At 40.6% G+C, this 13,901-nt stretch overlaps 1 long non-coding RNA gene across 2 annotated transcripts in view; it reads left to right on the forward strand.

Annotated features, from left to right (window-relative positions):
* LOC138737694 (uncharacterized) overlaps positions 1-11,873 on the forward strand; it is a 31,747-nt gene extending 19,874 nt beyond the window's left edge. For both annotated transcript variants that reach the window (XR_011341154.1, XR_011341155.1), the window contains exons 3-4: positions 11,244-11,275; positions 11,807-11,873. This is a non-coding gene — a long non-coding RNA (uncharacterized lncRNA). The remainder of the gene's footprint in view (positions 1-11,243; positions 11,276-11,806) is intronic.
* Positions 11,874-13,901: the final 2,028 nt, after the last annotated feature.

Consider the following 13,901-nt stretch of genomic DNA (forward strand, 5'->3'; position numbering starts at 1 on the left):
AAATGATAGATTTGGAAGGATTTACAAGGAATTGTAGAAATCATAATCAAGGGGTGATCCTACCAAAATTGAATACTTTTTGCTTTCATTGGACCAACCAAATTTGGATCAGGAAGAGATAGAGAGGATGAATGCCCCTTTCTCTAAAGAGGAGATTGCATGGTCCCTGACCTCTCTGGAAGCTGGAAAATCACATCTTCAAAATGGGATTTTTCTACAAGTTTGCCAAATTTGCAAACTGCGGCTCTAGACCTAATCTTCCGAGTTAATTCATCTGTTGCTTTCTAAAACAATAATCCATTACTCCACAGCATGACCAATTAACAACTACTTGTGAAGTCTTTATAGGCATCCTTCAAAGGTTTTGCAAAGGCACTCAGAGCCGGAACTGTCTGGCTTGACCAGAGCTCTGGCATCTTAAATGATATCTGCTTTGAAGTGTTTGTATGTGACCTACACTAAAAAACCTGTCACAATTTATATCCTTTAAAACATATCTATATACAAAATGAAATATAATATAATCTGTCACAGTAAGACCTTTGCTGATTAGTCCTACAAAAATCTTGCACCTAACACTTATCAGTATTAAATTCCATCTGTCACAAGGTTCCTGTGGAATGGTAAGGTGGCTGGAATCTCCATGGAAAAATTGGCATGGAATTATAATGGGGGGGGGGGGAGTTAAAATGACCAGATTTCAAAAAATATTATTGGGCAGCCCAGGCAAGGTTTATTGTCTCACTCTTTGAGAATTGGTCTATACACGGCAGGTGAAAAGATAGCAGGAGAATTTATATATAAATGGGAGACTAAATTAATTTCAAATAAAACAGATAACCCCATACTAAAGCATATACTTCAGATATGGCAAAGAATAAATGAATGTTTTGGATGGAAGGTTTTGACACAGAACAAGTTGATACCCTTGATTTTGGGTAATGAGATCCTGGACACCGATGGCAGAAAGGGAGTGTAACAAATAAAGGTACCTCATGTCATTTGAGCAGTTGAGGAACAAATATGGATTGTCTAATAGAACAAATTAGATCTTTCCTTAGGAAAAAAATGTGGAGATTTTAATTCAACAGGGGAATGTGTGTAAATTTATTTCTTGAATGTATTACATATTGCAAAGTGAGGGCTCGAAACTGAGCTTCCACATGTCAAGGGAGAGATGTGAGTCAGACTTGGGCACAACAATCAATGAAGAGTGGTGGCAAGACCTGTGTCTGAATAGTGTGACTGGGGTCATTAATGCCAGATACAGGTTGATGCAATATAACTTCTTGCACCAGCTGTACCTCACACCACAAAAATTACATAAATCAAAGCCAGAAATTTCAGAAATGTGCTTTAGGTGTGGTGTGGAGATTGGAACCTTTGTCCACTCCACCTGGCTATGTGCAAAGGTGAGATCTTTCTGGGAAGACCTGGGGGACATCCTGAAAAAAATTACAAAGGTGGATTTTCCACAAGATCCGGTGCTGTACCTTCAGGGAGACACTGGGGATATGAAAGTTAGACTCTCCAAATATCAAATTCAGTTCATGAAGGTCGCCCTTTCGGAAGCCAAAAAGTGTATGAATGTTACATGAAAGTCCGACTCCCAATTAAATACCACACGATGGAATATGGAAATGCAGAAATGCATTCTCTTAGAGAAAATCACTTACAATCTAAGGGGGAAACATGACACATTCATTAAATTGTGGCAACAATCTCTGAAATACATGGGCACACAGATTGGCGAGTTGCCCTCTCCCCGTGAAATATGAACACTATAAAAACCTGTCCCAGCAAGGAAAGGAGTAGAGTTAAGGAAATGGGGCATGGCACATGCAACATGAATTTTTAAAGTTTTTTTCTTTTATTCCTTTCTTTTGTTAGCTAGGTTGTTTTTTACTTAGGGTTTGGTGGGGGCTGTGAACCCCACTAGTATTTGTATAATTTGACTGATTATATATTTGTTGGCAGGAGGGTGGATAAATTCAGACTCTGTACATTATATGAATGCTGGAAAAGATGGTATTGGTTGTTTGAATTGGTTTATGAGTCCATAAAAGCCAAAATAAAATATTTTTTATAAAGCAAGAGATATAGCGTATCAGAAAGTTTTTGGGTTGTAAGTCACAGAAATGGTAAAGGTCAGAAGTAGCAAAAATATTAGATTGCCATTAGTAAAAAAATATGTAAAACTACACATCTGCCTAAAAGACTATATAAGTTGTACATGAATACTATGTACTCTGAGTGGGGACCAGTGCAAAGCATGAGTTGCATTGTTTACTCTTTCTTTGTATTCCTCACTCTTGCTAATGGAGTATAATAAAGAAGTGATTGTATACTCTTTGGTTCTGCCATTGTTTGTTTTATTACAGCGCGGATCAACTTCAACATACCTTTATTCAACAGTAATACCGACGCATCCAATTTGAGCTTCTCCCTCTCAAACTGCAAGGTGAATTCTGTCATATAACGATCGTTGCTTTCTCAGGCATCCTTTACCTTCAGTTCTCTGATCTAATCTAGTTAATTCAACAGCACCAAATCCAGAATTGCTTTTGTCCTAGTGGGAAAGCTGCCCTTAAAAGCCATCACATAGATAGTTTACAAATTCATTCTCATGGGATCATGTGTCATTCTGAATTTTCTAGTCTACTTGCATGTTGAGGTCCACCATGACAAAGGTAACATTGTCTTCTTACATACCTTCTCTAATTCCTGTTCTAACCTGTCCCCCACATCATTGATTCTATTTGGATGCCTGTATATGATTTCAATCAGGATCTTTTTACCCTTGCAGTTTCCGAACTCTACCCATAAGAATTCCACATCTTCTGATCCGATGTCCCTTCTTGCAAGGGCTCTGATTTCATTTTTACAATAGATCCATCCCACCCTTTCTGCCCACTGTTCCGTCACTTGATTAGACGTATATCCTTGGGTGTTAAGCTCCCAGATATGATCCTCTTTCGGTCCCAATTTTGTTATGCCAATTTTTCAACTGCACTTTCAGTTCATCTACCCTGTTTTGTACACTGCATGCAGTGTATTCTCCACTTTTCTCCTCATATTGTCTGAGGTTAAATCCTGATCACTTTCAAAACTTTCTATCTCATTATTTATTTCAGAAATTTAGTAACCTGTCCTGCACTCCTTCCCTTTAGCTTTATCCAGACTTTTCCAGTCTGTTTCATACACCCCTCTTCTATTTAGTTTAAAGCCCTATCCACAGCCCTAGTTACATGATTCAGGTCCCAGCACTGTTTAGGTTAATTTGTTGAGAGATTACCCTTTCAGTACTTCAGCACTGAAAAATCAGTTCATATAATGCATTTAAATTCTGGAGTGCTGTTAGAAGATTTAGTAATCTGATGCAGTGATGAGAATGAGCCAAGTTTTGCTTGAACTAGAAGTAAAAGAGGGATCCCTTCAACCTGCCACAGGACAAGTGCCTTCTCTTATTTCTCGAAAACTGTTTGATAAACAAGCATATTTACAATTAATGTACTTTGCAGTCTTCATCCATAGATTACAACCCAGAGTAGTTTCACATGATCCAAAATAATGAAATAAAACATGACATATTAAACCCACATTTCATTATCAGGACATCCTAAACAAAAATTTACTAAAATAATTGTCACAAAGCAAAAGCTGAGCTAATTGGAAATAAAATAGTTTGGGTAGCCCCTGTGGAGAGAGAAGCGGAGTTAACATTTCAGGTTTGTAATCTTCCATCCAAACTGGAAAAGATTAGATAATTCCAGAGAGGGAGGATGGAGCGATAAAAAAGAAAATCTGTGACTGAGTGAAAACTAAAATTGTTCAAGTGACACAAATAACTTTGATGCTGTCTAAAAGAGGGTAATAAAAACTTACTCCTAGCTGATCAATCTGGAGGAGTGTAAATATGAAGAAATTAATAATGACAGAAGATCAAATAGAAGCAATGTTGGAATTGCATGATGTTGATCACAGCTGTTACTGGAAATCTGAAATAAAGATAGATGTGGGAGTTCTATCATCGGTTATCAACTGTGAGAGAGAAAGGGACAGACTGAGTTAATGAGACAGGAGTATGATTTTACAATTGAGTGACCCAATTCTGGTATAATCAGGAAACACTAGATTTTGTATTTGTATTGGATCACCATGAATGCTGAGAAGGTGAAATGCTTTACCTTGTGTTTATAATGAGTTCTGTTGGAAAAATATAGGTGTCCAAAAACAGAAAGAGGAATGTGATAGAGAATAAAAATGACAAGCAACTTAAACTTGGATCAGTGTGCTCTGAAGTGTGGTACCAGTATTTGTTTCTCTGAGGTAATGGAGAATATGCCATGAGCACTGAGTGCAATAGAGTAAATTGCCAGAAGTGCAAGTGAATTAGTGCTTCACCAGAAAGGCTGTTTGGTGTCATGAATAATGATGATGAGTTTGTAATAATAGAATGTTAGTGATAATCCTGACCACTAGAGGGAGTCAGAGACAAATTGTTGCTGCTGGGAGTGGATTCAAAATGGATGCCTACATGAGGTTGTGAATGAATATTATAGCTAATAAAGTACAATTGTTATAAAAGAACCCAAGTTTCTTTATTACAATAAAAGAAACATCACATGGTTCCTGGAGTGTGCATGGTAACGGGAGTGGAAGAAACACCTGGAGGGTGCAGAGTGAGAATCAGTCGATAGCTCCTGACATTGTAAATTGGACTGGAAATGTCAACCACAAGCTATTGGACTCGATGGCAAACCTGATGCATGGAAGATTGCACTGCTACTTACCTTGGTGGGACCTCAAGCACTAGAGGTTCTCAACATATTTATTTTTGCCAAGGCAGCTGACCAGGGTGAGTTCAACAAGGTTATCAAGATGTTTAACTAACACTGTTCACCAAACAAAAATTAAATTTTGAGAGGTACATGTTTTGCTCACGCATACAGCTGCAGGCAGAGAGCTTTGATACTTTTTTTTTAATGGACGAAATTAAAAGCAAGAGCATGCAATTTCAGACTGCTGCAAGATTCAATGATCTGTGATCAAATTGTGTTCAGGATTATTGCTATGAAAGTGAGAGAGAGGTTGCTGCGAGAGAAAGAGTTTACCTTAGCTGGAGCTGTGAAGATATGGTGGTTATATGATGTAATGTCCTATTTAAGGTGAGAGAAAATTAGATATAATATTAAAGGTAGAAAGTTTTTATTTATGAAATTGTGGGGCCTATTCTTAGAATTTTTTTATAATTGGAAGAATTAACAATTATTGTATGTTCTGATGGTTCATTGCCTGTTCTCTGGGAATCGTCAGTGGTTCCACATTGTTGATTTTTTCCATTAATTTATAAGGTAATTTTGATGAGAGGGAGGAGATAGATTAGATTTAGTTTTAGTTTTTAGTTTTTTTCTTTACCATTTATTTTATGTTATTTCAACAAATGGGTTTAATATGGTGGCATAAATAATTTCAATTAAATGTTTTTGGGGAATTATAAGCATTTATTGATGTAGTTTTATCTACTTTTTTTCATTGGCTCTTTTGTGTGTGGTTGCCTGTATACAAATTAATTAATATGTAATTGTCAATTTTGTGTTTATGCTTATATGTTAAACTCAAAAAAATATTTTAAAAAGAAAGAAAACTGAAGCCTAGAAAAGAGGGTGTACCAAATTAACAGCATAGAGGAAATTCTGGATCAATTTCCAGATATCCTCGAGAGGTTTGGAGTTCCATCATTCATATATAAGATACAGTTAAAGGAGGATGCATAGCCAATAATACTTGCTGCACGATAGGTTCCAGCTCCGCTAAAAGAAAAGCTTCAGCAGGAACTTGGAAAAATAACGGCACTAGGGCCATAAAGAAAGCCGAGGAGCCCATAGAATGGGTAAATTTAATGGGGTGTGTCAAAAAGAATGGTGACCTACTCATGTGCATGGACCCAAAAGACTTGAATGCCAATATAAAGAGAGAACATTATCATATTCCAACCAGGGATGAAACTACAAGTGCAAAGTTTTTCACCAAAGTGGAAGAATCCAGGGCTTCTAGAAAATAAACTGCATGAAAATAGCACAAAGTACTGTACATTTAATACAGGTATTCCCCGACTTACCACCTATGTGACTGACGGGATCAATACATGTGACCAATTTTTTTTTAAAATAAAAAAATTAAAATTACACGTTTACTGGTGAAAGCCAGGCCTATCTATGGAAAATGTCTCCTCTCATGGGAGCTGACCTTGGTGGCTGCCATGTTGAATTTGATGATCTATTACACAGATACAGTGCAATTCTGACATATGGCCATTCTGAGATAAGACTGATTGGCCTAAACATAATAGGGACGTAGGTTGGCTGTTGCAAAGTTTTTCACCAAATTGGATGCATCCCCAGGGCTTCTGGCAAATAAAACTGATGATGAAACCACAAAATACAGTCTATTTAATACACTATTTGGTCGATACTCCTGTTTGAGGATGGCTTTTAGAATTTTTGCAGCTGTGGAAGTGTTCCACAGGACAATGGAGTACATTATCAAAGCCATAAATGGGTATGTGTGTACATGGATGACATGATCCTATGGGGATCCAGACAAGAACAACATGACTAGAGGCTCATCAAAGTGCTACAATACATCAAGAAGTATGGATTAAAGTTAAACTGAGAAAAATGTCAGTTTGGTGTGAAGGAACTCACCTTTCTGGGAGATAAGCTGTCAGAGGCAAGTGTGGAGCCAGATAAGAGCAAGGTTAAAGCAATTTTAGAGATGTCCAACACCACTGACATAAAAGGCATATTGAGAGGGCTGGGAATGATCAATTTCATTGGTAAATTCATATTAAACTTGTCTTCTAAAGCAATATACCTATAGAAGCTGTTGCAGGACAAATGTGAATTCAAGTGGACAGACAACCATGAGGAAGAATGGGGATGACTGAAGACCATTCTAACTACAGAAGCAGTGCTTTTGACGTTCTTTGATGCATTCATAAGGATGAAAATATCTATGGATGCTTCAAAAGATGGACTAGGTGCCGTACTACTTCAGGCAGTGGAAGGCCAGTAACATACACATCAAGGACGATGACAACATTTGAATGTCAATATGCACAGATCAAGAAAGAGTGTTTACGTCTAGTCTATGGATTTGAGAAATTCCACTGTTACGTGTATGGTCTATCACCATAAATGGCAGAAACAGACCACAAGTCATTAATAGCCATAATCAAGAAAAATCTCAGTGAAATGTCACTGCAAATACAAAGACTGATGAAGAAGCTACAATGTTATGACTTTGAATTGGTATACACACCAGAGAAACATATTTTGCTGGCTGATGCGTTATCCAGAGCAATGACGCAGAGTGAGTATGCAATGAGAGTTCCACAGAGACAGATGTAAATCTCTATGTGAAACTGATCACTGAATCTTTTCCCATATCTGACATAAAATTCAAGCAGATCACAGCTGAAATAGAAAAGTACACCGTTCTACAGAAGGTCAAGAATCTGAATGAAGGATGGCCTAGACGTGAATGTCAGCCATGTGACAACATCAGAGATGAGTTGAGTGTTGTCAATGGGCTTCTTCTCAGACAGAGCAGAATTATCATTCCTCAATCACTGTGACAAGAGATGCTGAAAAGGCTGCATCAGGGGCACCTTGAAATGGAGAAATGTAAGAGGAGGGACAGAACTGCTGCTCATTAGCCAGGGATAAACATTGATATTGACAGAATGGTCTCAAGCTGAGAGACCTGTTTGAACAATCACTCAAGGCAGGCATAGAAACCGATGGTAATAACTGACTTACCATTGGAACCATGGCCAAAAGTTGGGACTGATCTGTTCCACATGGACGGTAATTTACTATCTTTCGAACTGTCTGAGATTGCGCTGCTTCCTAATATCTCTGTTGCCTGTGTGATCAAATATATGAAATTTATCTTTGCAACCCGCTGAGTCCCTCCAGCTACTCCATCTCGTCCTTTGGCCAATGGCCTGCATCGAGGCTGGATTGCTCCCACTCTGGGTTGAGGGGTGGAATTCACCCGAGTTCCAAATGTGGGGCGAGAATCGACCCAAGGAACTCCTCACACAAACCATCTGAGACTCTCATATTCATGAATCAATATTTTTTTGTATGGATAATATTCTTTTATTGCATTGCATCATTTGTCTATTTGTTTGTTATGTTTTTGGCACAGACTAGAAGGGCCAAAGGGGCCTGTTTCTGTGCTGTAATGCTCTATGCTCTATGGTAAGACATGGAATTCCTCCAATTGTCTACAATGAACATGAACCATGCTATAGATTTAGAGAATTCCAGAACATTGCAGAAGAGTATGATTTTGACATGTGCATCCACACTCAAACGGTAAAGCAGAGAAAGGAGTTCACATAGTTAAACAGTTGCTTAAGAAACCACTAGACAGTGGGTCAGATCAGTATCTAGCTCTATTGAGTTACAGAGTTTCACCGCTTGAATTTAGCATGTCACTGCTGAGCTTCTGATGGGATGTAGACTACGCACAACACTTCCCCACTCTGCAGACACAAACAAGAACATAGATGTAGAATGGAAAGAAAAACGTCTCCAATGGAGACAAAAAGAAAACTATGAAAAGTCAGCAAGAAGCTTAGGGCCACAAGCACAACATGACACAGTGAGACTCAGAGATTCCAATACTTGGGACAAAAAGGCCCTGTTCTAGAGAAAGTAAATCAGAAAAGAGGACGGTCCAACACTGAGGAAGAATTAAACAGCCTGCTGAAAGTACAAGAGACACCGCAGAAACAGACAAATACAGAAGATCCAGCCTCCATGGCAACAGAGGAAACACTACCAGTGCTAGACAGTAGTGGACCTGGAGAGCCACTCAAGCACCTGTGTTACGAAGATCCACATGTGTTATCAAAGCACCTGACAGACTGAATCTCTAAAAGAAAAAGAACTGCACACTTAAAAAGTTTGTGCTACTGATGTGCACAAACTGCACATGTTTGCATTAATTTTAAATTGGAATAAATACTGCATTAGTGTGTCCTGTTGTTAGATTAAATATCTCAATGAAAGAGGATGTCATGATAGAGTGCTGCTGATAATCTTGATCACTAGAGGGAGTTGGAGATGAGTAGTTGCAGCTAGGAGTGGATTCAAAATGGATGCCTCCATGAGGTCGTGAGTATTATAGTTAATAAATTATAGTTGTTGTAAAAGAACCCGTTTCTTTATTACAATAAAAGAAGCATAATATTGTAATTCACCTTGCACAATGTATGTATGCACCAAAATTCTTATTTGTATATCAGAAGATATCAGACAAGAAAAGGTAGGAAGGGCAGATATTGAATTGCCTGCAGTGTGTTGACAAGTTTTATGTGAAGGGGGTAAGTAGTGTAGTTGGAAGAGTGAACCAAGGTGTCACAGAAGGAATGATCCTTTTGGGAATGCTGAAGGGGATGGTTGGAGGAGGGATATCAATTGGTGAAATCTTGTTTGAGGAGGCAGAATATTATAGAGGACTGTCCATTGAATGTGGGAATTGATGGGATGGAAGGTGAGGATAAAGAGAAACCTATCCTTTCTCTGGGCAAAAGAAAAGGGTGATAGCAGGAATGGGGCATATGAAGTGTTAGGAGCTCTGTCAGCTGTACTAGAGGGGAAGCTGTGGGATAAGCCTTTCTCATTTGTGTCAGAATTGTTGCTGAAATTGTACGTTAATCCTCATAATATTCTCTCACTTTTCCTTCTCTCTATACCAGTACTTCCAGCATTTTTCTTAACTTCTAATTTCCAGCAACCACTTGGTACTGCAATTCGGAGTTCCAGAACAATATTTTCTTCCTCTGTCCCTGTCATTCATTCTTTATCTGCTCACCTCCAGACATATCAGCTGTGATAAACAGTCACCTCCCTCTCTCAGATCCTATCAAACAAATTTTCTCACCCGGTCAATGTTGATCTCTGCCCTTACACAAGACAATGTCTTTTCTTCGCTTCCATGCAACTTGAAAAACAACAGTTGTTTTCTCACTTTTTCAGTTCTGATGAAAGTCCATGGCCTTGAAACATTGGCTCAGTTTCCACTCTGTAGATGCTGCCTAACCTCCTGAACATTTCCATAATTTCAGGAAGGCAGTTTATACTGCTGCCTCATTACTCCAGAGAAATGGTTCAGATTTAACCTAAAGAGCTGCCTCTGTGTCTTCTCTTTGAGGTCTTCTCTTTGAGGTTTGTGTGTCTTCTCTTTGAGGTTTGTGTGTCTTCTCTTTGAGGTTTGATGGGTATTCATCATTCCCACTTACTGAAGAAACATTGATGGGTTAATTCACCACAAAAATTGCTCCATATTACAGTAAAACTCCTGGTAATGGAATTCAAGCAATCAGCAGCCTCAAGCAACTGGCAATAAAATCGAGCAAAATACATTAAAAAATAAAAATAAATATGAATAAAACAATAAGTAAAAAATACATACATTTAAAATTATTAATGTTGTCTGAAGTAAAACATAAACCTTTGGTGAAGATGGGAGGAAATATTCTGCAAACAATGTACCTTGGTCATGCTTTGCTCATAGCAGCAGTTTGAAAAAAGTTTAAATAAAGTTGTGTTTGAATAAAATCATGTTGCCCAGATGAAGAGCTAATTAATGCCACTCGCCATTGGGGTGACTCTTTTAAAGTATCTCCTTATCCCTGCTTAGTAAGAATCACCCTTGTCCAGTAGCGGATTTCCCATTAGGCTGAAGCTTAGGGGACTAGAAGGTAAGGAGGCCAGTCTGTGATTTGATTGATCATCTGACAGGCCAATGAAGTACTGGAATCCACATGGAGGACATGACATTTGGCCAATGAAAGTAGACTCTAGAGGGTGTGGGGGTGGTAACAATGGAGTCAGTGTTGGGAGCTCAGGAATGCGGCTGTAGGCTGACTGCTGAGGGGAGGGTTTGGAGTCAGTGTCAAGACCTCCAGTCACTGGAGCTCCCGACACCTAACTCCAAACTCTCCCCTCGGTCTACATCAGAGCACCTGATGCCAACCCTCCCCTTGACCTATACTGGAGTTCCTGATGTCTGATTCCAAACCCTCCCCTCGACCTACCCTGGAGATCCCTATGCTCAACTCCGAACCCTCCCCTACCCCTGTTGGAGCCAGGGCCGAGGATGGTGTGTGCTGAAGGATGAGTTTGAGTGTGGACTTTGACATCTTCCTGTTTCTTTCCCACCAGGTGCTCGGCGCCGAGTCACCTTTCCACCGAAGGTAAGAGAGGGCGCCCATGGGGATGGCGACAGCCACTCAAACATTTAACTTTGGCTGCTCCACTCCAGCTCAGGGGAAACTGTTTGCTGCTTTAATTCAGAGAACACTGGTCTTTGGAGTAGGCAGAGCGATTTTATTAATTGAAACAAATGTCATGTTTTTCAAGGTCCAGATTATTTTCTAATATTTCAATATATGCAACAGAATGTTGGATATGACTATTTTAGGATTCTACAGTGGCGAGGACAGAAAGGAAAGGTGAAATGGATGGTGTGGTGGCAACAAGGGAATGTTGGGGGTGGGGGTGAAGGGTTGACGTAAGTAAGTTTTAACAAGGCACAATTTCAGTGCTTGCCATAGGCACTATTTTCCTGAGATGAACCATTACAATGGAAGGGGGCAGGGTGGCCTTACTAAAGGTCAGTTTAGGGCCCAGGTGATAGTTAATCCACCACTGCTCCTTCACAGACTTTATCTGTAAACTTGGGGAGGAAGGGTTAATTATCTATAATGTTATTGTTTATCTTTCAGGCAGCTTCATAGAGGGAGAGGATCCAGCATATGCAGAGACCGCTAAATGTTTTCAAAGAATGAGACTGAAAATAAACTAAAATGCTTTATGGTTTATATATTCATGCAAGTGAAGTTTGTTCAGTGTAAGTATTTTTGTCTTTAGAACTGTTCATTCTTAATGCAGATATATTGATAAGAGTAAGTCTCAAGCAACTGGAAACTACCAGGGGATTTTCTTTTTTTGGCTTGGCTTCGCAGACGAAGATTTATGGAGGGCGTAAAAAGTCCACATCAGCTGCAGGCTCGTTTGTGGCTGACAAGTCCGATGCGGGACAGGCAGACACGGTTGCAGCGGTTGCAGGGGAAAATTGGTTGGTTGGGGTTGGGTCTTGGGTTTTTCCTCCTTTGCCTTTTGTCAGTGAGGTGGGCTCTGCGGTCTTCTTCAAAGGAGGTTGCTGCCCGCCGAACTGTGAGGCGCCAAGATGCACGGTTTGAGGCGTTATCAGCCCACTGGCGGTGGTCAATGTGGCAGGCACCAAGAGATTTCTTTAGGCAGTCCTTGTACCTTTTCTTTGGTGCACCTCTGTCACGGTGGCCAGTGGAGAGCTTGCCATATAACACGATCTTGGGAAGGCGATGGTCCTCCATTCTGGAGACGTGACCCATCCAGCGCAGCTGGATCTTCAGCAGCGTGGACTCGATGCTGTCGACCTCTGCCATCTCGAGTACTTCGACGTTAGGGATGAAAGCGCTCCAATGGATGTTGAGGATGGAGCAGAGACAACGCTGGTGGAAGCGTTCTAGGAGCCGTAGGTGGTGCCGGTAGAGGACCCATGATTTGGAGCCGAACAGGAGTGTGGGTATGACAACGGCTCTGTATACGCTTATCTTTGTGAGGTTTTTCAGTTGGTTGTTTTTCCAGACTCTTTTATGTAGTCTTCCAAAGGCGCTATTTGCCTTGGCGAGTCTGTTGTCTATCTCATTGTCGATCCTTGCATCTGATGAAATGGTGCAGCCGAGATAGGTAAACTGGTTGACCGTTTTGAGTTTTGTGTGCCCGATGGAGATGTGGGGGGGCTGGTAGTCATGGTGGGGAGCTGGCTGATGGAGGAACTCAGTTTTCTTCAGGCTGACTTCCAGGCCAAACATTTTGGCAGTTTCCGCAAAGCAGGACGTCAAGCGCTGAAGAGCTGGCTCTGAATGGGCAACTAAAGCAGCATCGTCTGCAAAGAGTAGTTCACGGACAAGTTTCTCTTGTGTCTTGGTGTGAGTTTGCAGGCGCCTCAGATTGAAGAGACTGCCATCCGTGCGGTACCGGATGTAAACAGCGTCTTCATTGTTGGGGTCTTTCATGGCTTGGTTCAGCATCATGCTGAAGAAGATTGAAAAGAGGGTTGGTGCGAGAACACAGCCTTGCTTCACGCCATTGTTAATGGAGAAGGGTTCAGAGAGTTCATTGCTGTATCTGACCCGACCTTGTTGGTTTTCGTGCAGTTGGATAATCATGTTGAGGAACTTTGGGGGACATCCGATGCGCTCTAGTATTTGCCAAAGCCCTTTCCTGCTCACGGTGTCGAAGGCTTTGGTGAGGTCAACAAAGGTGATGTAGAGTCCTTTGTTTTGTTCTCTGCACTTTTCTTGGAGCTGTCTGAGAGCAAAGACCATGTCAGTAGTTCCTCTGTTTGCGCGAAAGCCGCACTGTGATTCTGGGAGAATATTCTCGGCGACACTAGGTATTATTCTATTTAGTAGAATCCTAGCGAAGATTTTGCCTGCAATGGAGAGCAACGTGATTCCCCTGTAGTTTGAGCAGTCTGATTTCTCGCCTTTGTTTTTGTACAGGGTGATGATGGTGGCATCACGAAGATCCTGAGGCAGTTTTCCTTGGTCCCAACAAAGCTTGAAAAACTCATGCAGTTTGGCATGCAGAGTTTTGCCGCCAGCCTTCCAGACCTCTGGGGGGATTCCATCCATACCTGCTGCTTTGCCACTTTTCAGTTGTTCGATTGCCTTATATGTCTCATCCAGGGTGAGAACCTCATCCAGCTCTAGCCTTAGTGGCTGTTGAGGGAGCTGGAGCAGGGCGGAATCTTGGACTGAGCGGTTGGCACTG

Source organism: Narcine bancroftii, chromosome 6, assembly GCF_036971445.1.
Source record: "Narcine bancroftii isolate sNarBan1 chromosome 6, sNarBan1.hap1, whole genome shotgun sequence".
NCBI lineage: Eukaryota > Metazoa > Chordata > Chondrichthyes > Torpediniformes > Narcinidae > Narcine > Narcine bancroftii.